Source organism: Salminus brasiliensis, chromosome 24, assembly GCF_030463535.1.
Source record: "Salminus brasiliensis chromosome 24, fSalBra1.hap2, whole genome shotgun sequence".
Lineage (NCBI taxonomy): Eukaryota > Metazoa > Chordata > Actinopteri > Characiformes > Bryconidae > Salminus > Salminus brasiliensis.
The window spans coordinates 11,300,245-11,310,150 of NC_132901.1; positions in this window are offsets into that span (position 1 = coordinate 11,300,245).

Sequence of the window (9,906 nt, forward strand, 5' to 3'; positions counted from 1 at the left end):
ATACAGATACATGACAAGCTGCAGAGAAGACAACTCAAGCAGAACAGCTATTATGACAGACAGACAAAGAGTCAGCCAAGCATATACATGTGAGACAAGGTGAGAATTCAGAGAGGGCAACCTGCTATCATGATCAGCCATGATTCTTCACAGTCCAGATGCCAGATGGAAGAACCTATAGAAGAAACAGAAAACAGAACACACATTCACAGAACACAGTTCAAGTTCCTGTCCTTCTCCAGATGTGGTTATGAACATATGGACAAGTGTGCAAATGCTGTAACAGCAAAATCACTTTACCAAAAATGTGTAAAACAAATCAGAGCAGAATGAGGGGGAAAAAAAATCATGCAATTGAACAAAAAGACAGAGCAGAAAGGATTTCTTCATTGGAACAGTTGAAATCAGAAAAAAACAGAATATTAGACAAACATCAACACTGTCACAACAAAAGTGTCAAATCAGATTTGAAACAAAACTCAGAATTCAGCTTGCAAACCGCTCACTTATTCTAGCAACCACATGTCACCGTTGGGAAAGCTAATGCTGACCTGTGAACACAAAAGCCAAAAAAGCAATATTGAATTTTAATGAGACGTTAGGTGTGGTTTAAAGATAGGAGAAACAGAAAACACCTCCTCAGGGCGGCTGAAAGAGTTTCCATCAGCATCACCCAATGTTGTTGCAGATTCCTGTGTCGAGCCGCAGGTCAGTGAATCTGGTCCACCTGCAGAAACTGGTATTGCAAAACAATCAGACTTACCTGAGACACATCAGAGAGGCATTCTTCACAAGGTCAGGAAGACAAGTGAAAACACCAGCAAGATACAAGGACTGAATCTGGAACACACACACAGTACACATTTACAATATTCACACACACATTCAGAGGACACGGTTCAAGCTCCTGTCCATCAACATCACTCGATTCCTGTGTCGAGCCGCAGGTCAGTGAATCCGGTCCACCTGTAGAAGCCGGTATTGCAAAACAACCTGACTTACCTTAGTCACATCCGAGAGAGGCATACAGAGAGGCTTCTTCCACAGAACTGAAAAAGGCGAAAGACCATGAATTCGGTGAGTTGCATGACTCGTTAATCAGAGACAGGAGTGCTTGTGTTATTAGGGAAGACCAATTGTGAGCAAGGTTGCTGAGAGAAACAGAACGGAAATTGACAAAGGCCATGAATATCTGCTGTGCAAATAAAGGGACATCAAAAGTTGAAATCAGAAAAACAGAATATTAGACAAACATCAACACTGTCACAACAAAAGTGAAAAGAATAACTGGACTGAAAATCTTGAAACAAACAAGAACATTGTTTTCAAGTTGGACACTGGTGCTGAATGCAAAGTCATCTCAGGAAATGTCTACAAGTCACTCAGATTTGAAACAAAACTCCAGAATTCAGCTTGAAAACCGCTCACATATTCTAGACACTGCATGTCACTGTTGGGAAAGCTAACGCTCACCTGTGAACACAAAAGCCATAAAATGCAAGATTAAATTTCACATTGTTGACAGTGATGTACCAGCAATACTAGTACGTGAGACATGATGGAAGAACCTGTAGGAGAAACAGAAAACACCTCCTCAGGACGGCTGAAAGAGTTCCCATCAGCATCACCCAATGTTGTTGCTGATTCCTGTTTCGAGCCGCAGGTCAGTGAATCTGGTCCACCTGTAGAAACTGGTATTGAAAAACAATTTGACTTACCTGAGACACATCCGAGAGAAACATACAGAGAGGCTTCTTCGAGAGACCTGAAAAAGGCGAAAGATCATTTTGGGGAGTTACATGACTCCTTAATTAGAGGCAGGAGTGCTTGTGGTATTAGGGAAGACCAATTGTGGCCAAGGTTGCTGAGAGAAACAGATCGCACATAGACAAAGACCATGAATATCTGTTGTACAAATGAAGGGACATCAAGTAAAGTGAACAAAGTGCTCAATGAAATACAAAACAGAACAGAAACAAAATAAACAGTTGGGTTTGAACACAAAAGCAAATCCAAACTAGCTAAAAATGAACAAGCAACAAAAGCAAGCTGCTCCAGATGTGGTTATGAACATAAACAGAAACAATGTCCTGCCTATGACCAAGTGTGTAAATCCTGCAACAGAAAATCACTTTACCAAAAATATATAACACAAAACAATCAAAGCAGAATGAAGAAAAAAAAAATCAGTGGAACAAAAGACAGAGCAGGAAGATTTCTTCATTGGAACAGTTGAAATCAGAAAAACAGAATATTAGACAAACATCAACACTGTCACAACAAAAGTGAAAAGAATAACTGGACTGAAAATCTTGAAATAAACAACAAGAACATTGTTTTCAAGTTGGACACTGGTGCTGAATGCAAAGTCATCTCAAGAAATGTCTACAAGTCACTCAGATTTAAAACCGCTCACATATTCTAGACACTGCATGTCACTGTTGGGAAAGCTAACGCTCACCTGTGAACACAAAAGCCAAAAATGCAAGATTAAATTTCACATTGTTGACAGTGATGTACCAGCAATACTAGGACGTGAGACATGATGGAAGAACCTGTAGGAGAAACAGAAAACACCTCCTGAGGACGACTGAAAAACAGTTTCCATCAGCATCACCCAATGTTGTTGCAGATTCCTGTGTCGAGCAGCAGGTCAGTGAATCTGGTCCACCTGCAGAAACTGGTACTGCAAAACAATCAGACCTACCTGAGACACATCAGAGAGAGACATTCTTCACAAGGTCAGGAAGACAAGTGAAAACACCAGCAAGATACAAGGACTGAATCTGGAACACACACAGTACACATTTACAATATTCACACACACATTCAGAGGACACGGTTCAAGCTCCTGTCCATCTGCTGACTGAATTTAAACTTACTGTCATTTACTGCATCTTACATTTCTTTAGGTTATTCTGCAATGTCAAGCTATTCTCATAAATATGCTGTTAAATGTACAGTTCATGTAGTTCAGTTCAGAGACTTCATCTCATTTCTCTTGAGTTTTAAAGCATTTTGGTCCGACAGTGTTTGTATGAACGTTGTTGAGAGTCCTGCACAGCCCAAATCCTCCTCATTTATACTTTTATTCATATTAAGAAAGAGAAACTAAACATGAATGTAACCAGTGCAGCCTTTGCCTGGCTACGAGTGTCTGGTGAGCCCTGTCAGCCACCGTAGTCAAGGTGATGTGCTCTTTTCCCCCCTCCCTTTTCTCACGTACTAGGTATGCTTTGGTTGAGCCAGATCAGCCACCGTAGTTGGAGCACTGCGCTGTTTTCCCCCTCCCCTTACGGAAGCGCCAGGTGGATACAATCGGGGTGAGCATTAGCTTTAGCATATATACATACGGCGGTGCTGGGTGTATGGAGAGCTTCATTCTGCTAGGGTCTGTTGTGACTTCGGCGACGGTCATCAGACGGTAGGTTACTTCTAAAAGTGGTGCTACGTTGGGTTGCGGTTAAATATTAAGGTGTAATGTCCCTGTGCAGGTGTGTTGGCGTGCCGGTCTATGCAAGCTTCCCCCTCTTCTGAGTCTGTGGTGCATTAGCACAGAGCTCTCGGAAACAGCTTAAACACTGTAGCCATTTGTTGTGGATTCACTGCGCTTTTACCGCTCCTGTAAGCAGGTTGTGCTGAGACAGCGTCTAACAGTAGGTAAGTACGCGGTAGTACGAATAGCTTTGCGTGTTTACTGGTAGCTTATACGGCTAACGTCTGTTTTATGTAGGTGTAATGTGGATTGGTGCAACAGCTAACTGGGTGTGAGCTTGTGCATAGCAGCAGCTAAAGCGTCCTGTGTGAGCGTCGCCATTGACCAGTCCAGGGGGCGCCGGACTATTGGAACGTGCAGACCTGAAAGCAACTACTCGTCATCTCTTGTTTTAATAATAAATGTTTAATACCTACATGGTGAAATTGGAGCCGCTGCTGTTTTGCTGGGTTTGTTACTTTTGTTTGGTTGGTTTTGCTTTTTTTTCTATTTTGTTTCCTAGTTTTATTTTGTTTTGCTTTTGCTTATTATTTTGTTTGATTACTTTGCTGCTTGGTTGTTTTGTTCTATTTGAATTGATTTTGTTATTTTTGCATTTAATGATTTGGTTATCAATTGATGGCTTTATGCTGTGCATTTTTGGTTAATTGAGTTACTGTTTCATTTCATTTGGCAGCAGTTCTTGGTTTATCGTGTGGAATATTTTAAAGAACTATTTTTTTTTGTTTATTATTATTATTATTATTATTATTATTATTATTATTGGCTATTTGTGGGAGATCATTCTGGCTGTGGGGAGTCCTCTGGTTCCAGTGATCAGAGCCATTGTGGATTCTAATTGTGTCTCCTTCTTATAGGACATCTGGATGCTCCTTTCCTGTCTGTTCACTCGTGGTTTGGCACCTTACTTGCGGTGGTGTGAGTTCACGTGCACTGCACTTTTGTTTGTGTGTGTGTGTGTGTGTGTATTGGAGACTCTAGAATGCAGACAGGGCTAGGCCACCTGTAATTGGACGCCCACAGCCGATATCCCAGTTCTTTGGAGCTCCTGTAATTTTGTTATTATATTCTTTGTTTATTTTTCTTATTGTGTTGGTTGCTAATTTTAAATAATATTAATAAATGAGTGGTTTTATACATGGTGGTGAATAAACCTTTCTAATTACCTCAATCCATGTCTCTGAATATTTTTCAGGCTTACCTGTGTGTCTAGGTGCTTTTTATTACTCAGATTTATAGAATATTTCCTGGGGTGAAATTCCCCAGGTGGCGTAGTCGGGTGTTGCTATACTACCACAGGTCACACACAGTTTCAGAGAGCAATGTATGTGTATATTCATATAATGAGAGCTTGATTTGGGGTACTTACGTTTCATACATATGCAACATGAGTTTGATTGCATAGAGAGTAAGCGAGACCAGCTGTGTTGTTTGTGCTTGCTTTTAGGGCAGCAGTAAAGGAGGTAAGTGTATAGTCCGGAGAGGAATGTTTGTTTGTTTGTTTTTAATCTCTTTCAATACCTCTACCAGAACAAGGCATGTCTAACTCTAAAAAATTATATGTTTACTCTATATGTTAACTCTATAAAATTCATGTTTCCCGTCACATTGTTTGTAAAATTAACCCAGATCAGCGGGAAAAACGCCAAAATTAAATGAATGTTGAGTCAGTATTGTTTTGTGCTATACTTCAAAAATTACCTTATTTAGTACAGTCTAGCTTGTCTGGAAGTATAACCCTTGAAGTATGGAGCAAATTAAATGAACCTTCCAAGCACATGTAAAATGATCATTAGAGAAGCCTAGGGAAAAGAAATAGTGAATAAATACTGGCAGGGGTAAAGTGTTTGTCCTGCCTAGGATGCACCCGGTTATGTAATAGAGAGTAGAAGCCTTTGAGCCTTGAGTACAGTAGTGCTCTTCTGTGTGGTGAATAGAAGGGCTTTTGGAAGTGCTCATTGCAAACGACCACCGTTGTTTTGGGATCATGGGCATATATGTCATGGATGGAGCGTGGATGCCATCGTGTGGTCAAACTAGGCAAATGCAAACGTTAACTAACTAGATTTATTCGTGTGAATGTTACAGCTTTTTCATTTGATAGATGGTTGTGAACTCCAGTACGTCTACTAAGTCATTTGTATTGCGGTGTTATTTTGGTTAGTGTTTTTTAAAGTACATTTTTAAAAATGTTTCTATTGAAGCATACTTCAGTTCAGGGCATTTGAGAAGCCAGCATGGTTACCAGTTCTCATGCTGCCAGGCAATGAAATGGAAACTTAATTTAGGGCAATTTTATACACATTAAATATGATTGTTAACTGCACCAATAAATCTAAAAAGTAATTACATGTCTTGTGGGATGATTGTCGTTTGGGCTTGGGTTTCATTTTAACAATATGCTAACGATAAAGTCGGACAGAAGGAAAAAAAAAAACAAAACAAAACAAAAAAAAAAACCTCCAGACCGTATAACCTCCTTCCACAACTAGATAAAATGTCTTGTTTTGAAGAATGCTTGATAGAAGCTGTCTTTAATGAAGGCACTGTATTAGCCATCATGACAACCAAACAGCATGCAGTTAGGTAAAAAGCCTCCAATTCACTCACTGCTAGAAGCCTTTGAGACAAATTGTAGAGTAGTGCACTTCTATGTAGGACCTTTCTTTCCTTCTCTTTAGAGCCCTTAAACTCTGTGTATCAGTTTATATTGAGGTTCCCATAATAATCATAAATCAATAAAGAAAACCGCTCATCTGCTATAGCTAAAATATGGAAAAGCATACGCACCCTGCAAGGTTTCGGTCAGAGACTTTCTTCAAGGCATAGGTAAGTAACAAATGAATACAAAAAACTCTTTCTCCTCTTTCTGATTTTGCTTCTTTAAATGTCTGCATGGACCAAAAAATCAAAAAGATGAATTGTTTTATATTTTGCAGATTTACATTTTGACCACCAGATGGCATCCACGCTCCATTCACGTACTACGACCACAGACTTAAAGCTTAGCCCTGAAACTCCATCAGAAGCCTAAGGGGTAGGTCTAGCCAAACTGCTTCCACTCACCCAGACTTCATCATGAGCTCTACACTTACTTTGCTTACCACAATGTCTTTCCATATTTCTTTATCATCCACTAACTGCAACATATGGTAAAAGCAACATTACTTAAAGCAACATTAACTCCCTCTGTGTTTATCTAATCTAACATGACTTTTATTAGAAGATGTAAAACGAGCCTGAGAAATCCAAGGGGTAAACATGTAGTTTTAGTTGGCCTCATTAGGAGCTTTTCCCTTGTATGCAATAATATACCATTTATTCGATTTGTGTTTGATCTTTCTTTCTTTAAATGTCTCTGTGGACACTATATCTTTAAGTTGTAGTGTATTAGATCAACGACTACAATTCCCATGATGCCTAACTAAAGATGGTCTCTGACCAAAACCTTGCCAATTAAAATTGACTCATCTGCTATCAAGACCTGACTGAGGAGCTGGAGGCCAGTGGAGCAAAGCTAAAATATGGAAAAACATACGCACCCTCAAAAAAAATTAACCTGCATGGTTTAGGTCAGAGACTTTCTTCAAGGCATAGGTAAGTAACAAATGAATACAAAAGTGCTAACAAAAGTTTATCAACAGCCGACCGTACTGCCTCCTCCCTTGTAAGTTAGCTTCTCTGCTATTTAAATGTAACTCTTTCTCCTCTTTCTGATTTTGCTTCTTTAATTGTCTCCGTGGACAAGAAATCAATAAATAAATCAATAAATAAATAAAAAATTGCAAGATTAATTGTTTTACATTTTGACCACACGATGGCATCCACGCTCCATTTACGTACTATGACCACAGTCTTGAGGCCTAGCCCTGAAACTCCATCAGAAGCCTAAAAGACTTGACTAGAGAAGTGCACTTCTGTGTAGTGTATACAGTGTAAGGGATTTAGGAAGTGCCCTATTGCAAACGTCACCGTTGTTTTGGGATCGTGGATATATGTCATGGATGGAGCGTGGATGCCATCCTGTGGTCAAACTCGCAAATGCAAACGCTAACAACATAGATGTATACGTGTATGTGTGTGAATGTTACAGCTGTTACATATGACAGATGGTTGTGAACTCCAGTAAGTCTACTAAGTTCTACCAAGGAACTTTTGGGCATTTTAGTAGCCAGCAGGATAACCAGTTGTCATGCTACCAGGCAATGGAATGAAAACTTATTTTAGGGCACCGTAATTTTGTTTGGGTTTTAACAATATGCTAATGATAAAGTAGGGCAGAAGAAAACAAAATACTCAATACTGTATTATCTCCTTACAGATCTTAATAAAGTGCCTTAAATAAAGAGTGCTTCTATCAAGCATTCTTTAACTAAAGACATTTTATCATCAGTTAGGTAAAAAGCCAACAATTCTCTCATTAAGAGTCAAACTGTAGAGTAGTGCAGTTCTATGTAGGACCTTTGTTCTCCTCCCCTTAGAGCCCTTAAATTCTATGTTGTATGGTTATGTGTATGTATGTATGCATCAGGTTATATTGAGGTCAACATAATAATCATAAATCAATAAAGAACACCGCTCTGCTATCAAGACCTGGCTGAAGAGCTGGAGGCAAGTGGGGCAAAGCTAAAAATTGGAAAGCGGATGCACCATCAGCGCAAAAAATCATTTTAACCTGCAAGGTCAGAGACTTTCTTCAAGGCATAGGTAAGTAACAAATTAACACAAAAGTGCTAACAAAGGTGTATCAAAAGTCAGCCGTACTCACTTGTGAATTAGCTTTTTTGTGCTTCTCAAATTTAACTCTTTCTCCTCTTTCTGATTTTGCTTCTTTAAATGTCTCTGTGGACCAAAAAAAAAATATGTATTTTTTATATTTTGCAGATTTACATTTTGACCACCAGATGGCATCCACGCTCCATTCACGTACTACGACCACAGTCTTAAAGCTTAGCCCTGAAACTCCATCAGAATCCTAAAGGGTAGGTCAAGCCAAACTGCTTCCACTCACCCAGACTTCATCATGAGCTTTACACTTACTTTATATCACCACAATTTCTTTATCATCCACTAACTGCAACATATGTCTAAGGCTTTATCATCCACTAACTGCAACATACTTTGCTTTCCACAATTTCTTTCCTTCCTTTCTCTTCCACTAACTGCTAACCAATATGGCTGTTATTACAAGATGTATAGTGGAAACCTGAGGAATCCAAATGGTGTGGGTTTAGTTTAAGTTGGCCTCAATTTACTTTATGTGCAAAAATATTAAAGTGGTGGTTTGTGAGAGAGAGAGAGAGAGAGAGAGAGAGAGAGAGAGAGACATGCATTTGTAGACATATGGCTTGCTTTATGCATACTCATTCATTCTGACAGAAAATACAAACCCTGTACTGGTTTGTGTGTTTCTTTAAACGTCTTTATATCAATGTGTCAATGACACGATTTGTCTTTATCCTGTAGTGTCAAGATCAAGGACTACAATTCCCATGATGCCTAACTACAAGTTCGAAAGATGACGTTTTATTGATTATCTATCTATCTATCTATCTATCTATCTATCTATCTATCTATCTATCTATCTTCATCTAATGATGAAATCCGATAACTGCACGTCCAGTCACAGTAAAAAGTAAACCGTGTGCCATGGTGTACAGTAGTGGGGTGATCTTCGTGGGTGCTTGTTTTATGCTTGCAAGGTCGTAACCCTAGTACTAAATAGCCATTTATGTGATTTATATTCAGGTGCATTGAGGAAGGACTAATTTTGTCATGTGTGTGTGTGTGTAATAAACGCTGCGCACGTTAGAATGGCGTGATGTAGTGTGACTTTGTTGTATACGAGACCGAGGCGCACATGGCGACAGCCATCAGAGGGCTGACCGAGGTATTTGTCGTGTTAAGACATATGTTAGCTACTTTTAATGTTCATACATGTGAAACGTCGTTTTTTTTTTAGTCCTTACACTACTGGACCCTGGTTAGCTCCGGTGTGTCGTTGTTAGCACGATAACGTTTGCTAACTTGCCAAAAATGAAGTAGATAATGATATCCGATAACTCGATTTTGCCGAGAGCCTAAAGTTGTACACCCAGTCACAGCAAATTGATGTAGAACTGCCGTTGCTGGATCTATGTGTGGAGTTGTACATAGCTTGGAGCCAGCTTAGCGATTAGCAGCGTGGCTAACGCGGCTAGCATAAACAGTAAAGCGCAAATATGAGCCTAATTATGAGGGGTCATTATTTGTTGACCACAGTGCAGTACCACATGCGGGGTTGTAGCATAAAAGTACGCAATACAGCCGTGATTTGTGGCTGTTGAGTGATTTGAGTTAACTTGCTTTTTCAGGTCCACACATGAGCTAACAAAGCGATTAGCATGCTAGCTAACTCGGATGGTACAAAC